The sequence below is a fragment of the Pongo abelii genome, chromosome 5, assembly GCF_028885655.2.
Source record: "Pongo abelii isolate AG06213 chromosome 5, NHGRI_mPonAbe1-v2.0_pri, whole genome shotgun sequence".
In the NCBI taxonomy this organism is placed as follows: domain Eukaryota; kingdom Metazoa; phylum Chordata; class Mammalia; order Primates; family Hominidae; genus Pongo; species Pongo abelii.
The window spans coordinates 100,956,806-100,963,021 of record NC_071990.2 but is presented as its reverse complement, the minus strand read 5'-3'; the positions used below and the strand labels follow the sequence as shown (position 1 = coordinate 100,963,021).

Below are 6,216 nucleotides of genomic sequence, written 5' to 3'. Positions count from 1 at the left end.
GGGAGGATAAAGATAGGATGGACAGTTAAATTTGATTACAGTGAAATATTTTAGTGTTAGTATATCCTGAATATTACAAAGGACATACTCATACTGAAAAATTATTCATTCTTTATCTAAACAATCATATTTAACCACATATTCTGTATTTTACCTGACCATCCTATTTACTCATTATAATAACCCCATAAGGTTGGCTTTATCATCCTCATTTACAAGTAAGGAAATTGAGTCTCAGACAATTTAAATAGATCAAGACCATACAACTAGGAGGTAGCAGAACCCACATTAGAATCTAAACCCCCTGGTGTGATTCCGTCCTGCATGGCCATTCTCTGGAGCAGTAGTCATTTATCTCTGTCTGCCTTTTGTCCTACCTAAGTGCATGCCTCCATCCCATGGAAGATTTCATGGACATAGACATGAGCCCCCTGAGGCCTCAGAACTATCTTTTCAATTGTGAACTAAAGGCCAACAAAGATTATCACTTTAAGGTGGATAATGATGAAAATGAGCACCAGTTATCTTTAAGAATGGTCAGTTTAGGGGCTGGTGCAAAGGATAAGTTGCACATTGTTGAAGCAGAGACAATGAATTATGAAGGCAGTCCAACTAAGGTAACACTAGCAACTTTGAAAATGTCTGTACAGCCAATAGTTTCCCTTGGGGGCTTTGAAATCACACTACCAGTGGTCTTATAATTGAAGTGTTGTTCAGAATCAGTGCATATTAGTGGACAGCACTGAGTAGCTGTGGAGGAAGATGCAGAGTCAGAAAATGAACAGGAGGAGGATGTGAAACTCTTAAGTATACCTGGAAGGTGATCTGCCCCTGGAGGTGGTAGCAAGATTCCATAGAGAAAAGTAAAACTTGCTGCTGATGAATAAGATGATGATAATGATGAAGATGATGATGATGATGATGGTGATTTTGATGATGAGAAAACTGAAGAAAAAGCTCCAGTGAAGAAATCTGTAGGAGATATTCCAGCCAAGAATGCACAAAAGTCAAACCAGAATGGAAAAGACTCAAAGCCTTTTGAGTCAACACCAAGATCAAAAGGACAAAAATCAACACCAAGATCGAAAGGACAAGAATCCTTCAAAAAACAGGAAAAAAACTCCTAAAACACATAAAGGACATAGTTCTGTAGAAAACATTAAAGCAAAAATGCAAGTATAGAAAAAGGTGGTTCTCTTCTCAAAGTGGAAGCCAAGTTCATCAATTATGTGAAGAATTGCTTGTGGATGACTGACCAGGAGGCTATTCGAGATCTCTGGCACTGGAGGAAGTCTCTTTAAGAAAATAGTTTAAACAATTTGTTAAAAATTTTCCATCTTATTTCATTCCTGTAACCGTTGATATCTGGCTGTCCTTTTTATAATGCAGAGTGAGAACTTCTTCTACCGTGCTTGACAAATGTTGTTCGGGTTCCATTGCCAAGAATGTGTTGTCCAAAATACCTGTTTTAGGGAGGGGAACATTATACACCGGAGTCTGTCGGGAGGTGGTGGGGGAAAGGAAGGGAGAGAATTAGGACAAATACCTAATGTATGCGGAGCTTAAGACCTAGATGACGGGTTGATAGGTGCAGCAAACCACCATGGCACATGTATACCTATGTAACAAACCTGCATGTTCAGCACACGTATCCCAAAACTTAAAGTAAACTTTTAAAAAATGCCTGTTTAGTTTTTAAAGATGGAATTCCACCATTTGGTTTGTTTTAAGTATGTATGGAATGTTATGATAGGACACAGTAGTAGTGGTGGTCGGACATGGAAATGGTGGGGAGACAAAAATATACATATGAAATAAAACTCAGTATTTTCATAAAGTAGCATGGTTTCTATTTTAAAAAAAGAATCTAAAATCCATGTTTCAATCCTACATTCTGTTCATATACTAACTGAATTGCATCTAATGTATTTAGCAAACACGTAGGCCAAGCTCTACATGCCTTATAAAAATTGACTTAGTTAATTCTCACTACAAACCTATGAAGTAGGCATTATTATTATTTCCTTTCTACACATGAGAAAAATGAGGCATGGTGAGGTTAAACAACTTTCTTAGGCTCACATAGCTAGTAAGTGACAGAGTCAAGTTTCAAATCCAGGCAGTTTAGCTTCAGAGTATACCCTCTTTGCTCCATCCATCCATAGGTAGTTGTCACCCTAATAAAGTCTCATTTTTAACTTTTGAATAAAAAAATGGACACAACCAAGCCTTAGAACGCGGTTTTCAAATACACTAGAGAAACCTAGTTACAAGAACATAAGGATGTTTCAGATCATATAACACATCAATGACATGAGTAGAATAAAAATATTAGTAATTTGAACATAGTTTTTTTGTTTTTTGTTTGTTTGTTTTGTTTGTTTGTTTGTTTTTGAGACGGAGTCTCCCTCTGTAGCCCAGGCTGGAGTGCAGTGGAGCTATCTCGGCTCACTGCAAGCTCCACCTCCCAGGTTCACGCCATTCTCCTGCCTCAGCCTCCCGAGTAGCTGGGACTGCAGGCGCCTGCCACAACACCCGGCTAATTTTTTGTATTTTTAGTAGAGACGGGGTTTCACAGTGTTAGCCAGGATGGTCTCCATCTCCTGACCTCGTGATCCACCCACCTCGGCCTCCCAAAGTGCTGGAATTACAGGCGTGAGCCACCGCACCTGGCCTGAACTTAGACTTTTGAAAGAGCAATAAATATTAAGAGTTTAAATATATTTATTGAATTAGTGAAATATTAAAGTTCTTTAATGTAATAGATTTTGAAGATGATTTAGCATCACATCATTTCTAAGGCAAAACTTAACTTTAAGGAAAATATTTTCCATGAGGTCATGTTTCCTTATTGGCAACAGCGTAAAGTAAGTGAACATATCTGCAATGCCCAGTCCTTTTCCTTTTTTGCCCTAGACAGAGCTCCAGTTGCCCATGGCAACATTATTATGCCTGCACCATCTCTACCACTCTCAAAGCTCTACTCTTAGACCCTTATTTAGCAAACTTACTTAGTTCACCCTTATGGAGCATATATATCTTAATGGAAGCATTTAGAAATAATGCCTTAATGCCAAAATAACTTAATTTTATTTTTATTTTATTTATTTTTTTATTATACTTTAAGTTTTAGGGTACATGTGCACAATGTGCAGGTTAGTTACATATGTATACATGTGCCATGTTGGTGTGCTGCATCCATTAACTCATCATTTAACATTAGGTATCTCTCCTAATGCTATCTCTCCCCCCTACCCCCACCCCACAACAGGAACACTTTTACACTGTTGGTGGGACTGTAAACTAGTTCAACCATTGTGGAAGTCAGTGTGGTGATTCCTCAGGGATCTAGAACTAGAAATACCATTTGACCCAGCCATCCCATTACTGGGTATATACCCAAAGGATTATAAATCACGCTGCTATAAAGACACATGCGCACATATGTTTATTGCAACACTATTCACAATAGCAAAGGCTTGGAACCAAGCCAAATGTCCAACAATGATAGACTGGATTAAGAAAATGTGGCACATATACACCATGGAATACTATGCAGCCATAAAAAATGATGAGTTCATGTCCTTTGTAGGGACATGGATGAAGCTGGAAACCATCATTCTTAGCAAACTATCGCAAGGACGAAAAACCAAACACCACATGTTCTCACTCATAGGTGGGAATTGAACAATGAGAACACATGGACACAGGAAGGGGAACATCACACACTGGGGCCTGTTGCAAAATAACTTAATTTTAATGTTGAGAATTTTAGGCATATGGGCAAGTTGTTAGGGGAGAAAGTTTTGGATTAGTCCACTTTTTGGATTAGCATTCATAGCTTTTATGTGACATATCAGTTAAAATTATATTCAGCTGCATGTAACAGAAAGAAAAAATAACAGTAGCTTAAATAAGAGGGAAGTTCATTTTACTCTAATCTAAATGAAATCCAGAGATAGAAAGTCCAGGCCTGGTTTGGCAGCACAGGAGATGCAGAGGAGATGGTGAAGTGTAAATATTAGGAGCCCAGGCTCCACCTCCTGTGCATGGTTTCCATTTTCAGGGTCACTTCAAAAACAAGATAGTTGTTAGAGCTTCAGCTTTTATGTCTACATTCCAGGCCAGTACCTATGCTTTCAAAGATCTTTCCCAGAAGTCTTATGTGCTTCTACTTACATCTCATTGCCTGGAATTTAATCATATGGCCACATAATGCTGAAAGAGAGTTTGGGAAATACAGTTGTCCCAGGTATATGGTATACGTGGGATTGGCTCCAAGACTCCCCCACCCCCAATACCAAAATCCACATATACTCTAAACCCACATTTGCCCTGCAGAATCCATGAACGCAGAAAGTCAGCCCTCCCTGTACTCAGGTTTTGCACTCTGCCAATTCTGTATTTTCTGTCTGTGTGTAAGTGCAATTGAAACCTGTGTTGTTCAAGAGTCAACCATAGTCTTTTAGCTGGCCACATTTTTCAAGGTTATGTTATAAAGAAAAATGGGGGAAATGTACATTAGAAGGAATGAATGCATGCAGAGTGGGACCAGCTATTTTACCTCCCAGTGAAGATGAACTTCCTGTGACAATCTAAAGTCTAAGATCAACTGGGTATTTTATGTGCCCTCTCAAACCCAGATAGCTCCTGAGCTTTACTAAGATCTCCAACTATTAAAGAATGATGCAAGGTGGTCATTTAACAAAAACATATCCCTTTAGGTTTTGTTTTGGGAATTTGTGCATGTGTTTGTATACACAAAGGAAAGTTATCTTACTGAAGCATTACTTGACAATGGCAATAGCTAAACATTCAAATGGAATTTCTCGGAGACTCTCTAAGAGGTGATTCTTGAAAGATGGTTAAACATAGCACAGACATTCATTATACTGAAGACAATTGAGAGGAGAGTGTGGGGCTAATTGGGGCAGGGACATGATTCAACAAAGTTCTTAGCTTTGTCATGTTATATGTAGATTACAAGTGAATGATTGACATGTTTTTAAAAACAAGTTCTTTAAAATATAATATTGGATAATCAATTTTCAAAATCATACATAAAGGCATTTACTACAGCTAATAAATATTATTTTAAAACCTAGGCTCTTCAGAGATCTATCAAAACTTGCAAGAGCTTTGTTGTCACTGTCATATTCTAAAATCTCAATATAAATCTATATGCTTAACACATTTCACATGAAATGAGCATAGAGTTGCCCTGGTTTAAAGACTCTAAATAATTCTATTTCAAGCCTGTTTAGTTCTCTATGAACCACTTCTTTCTCCAATCATACTCATAATGATTGACATCTCAAAGGTCTAGGCCACCTGTGAACAGAGTTTTAATATCACCGTTTTGAATTAATTATGCATAAAGCTCAAAATAGTTTTGGAAGGTACCTACGGAAATAGAATTAAATCAGGAAAGAAGTGTGGTGGCCACAAAACTGTGTTTATCTTTTATATAGTAGGCAATTATCAGCATTTTTATTAGCAACAATAAATTAAAATAGGCACAATTAAATTCACGTATTTTGTGCTACGTATATCAGTTTGTGAAATATTAATGTATGAATATCATATATTATAACAAATAAATAAATAAAAATTAAACAAAAGTAACGATCCTTGTCCTCCAGAAATCTGCAGTGTGCTAATAGAGAATCATAAACATGAAGGAAATGCAAACATACAAACCATAAGCACTTAGTTAATTTAGATCTAATTCATTCATGTTTTAAGGACATCAAATACAATAAAATAAAATTTTTGGAAGAATGTCTTAATTTGAATTTATATTTTTATATATCATTTTTCATAATGTTTTCATAAGTTACTTGTTATCATTGAATTTCATCTTAGCTTTAACATGTACCTTTATTACTTGAAATCACACTGCTTTAGTTTATAGTCATACTTTCCATGTCTTTAGATAGAATCTTATCTCCTCCACACATTCGTATTTAATCAACATATATTTATTGAGCTTACTGTGTACAAAACATTGTTCTAAGGACAAAGAATAATTAATTTTTATTTTATGTCCTGTCCCATATGTAGGAACAAATCCTATTGTTGAATCATTGATGAGCCATCATCACACCCCAGGAAATTTTTAAGTCATTAATTTACTAACTTCATTTCATTCCTCAGTCTATCCTATGGCTTCAAATCTTCCCTCTAAGAAAATAATCCCTGATTCTTTTCATCTGT

At 36.6% G+C, this 6,216-nt stretch overlaps 1 pseudogene; it reads left to right on the top strand.

The window, feature by feature from the left end:
- Positions 1 to 398: 398 nt before the first annotated feature.
- On the top strand, positions 399 to 1,390 carry LOC129059781 (nucleophosmin-like; annotated as a pseudogene).
- Positions 1,391 to 6,216: the final 4,826 nt, after the last annotated feature.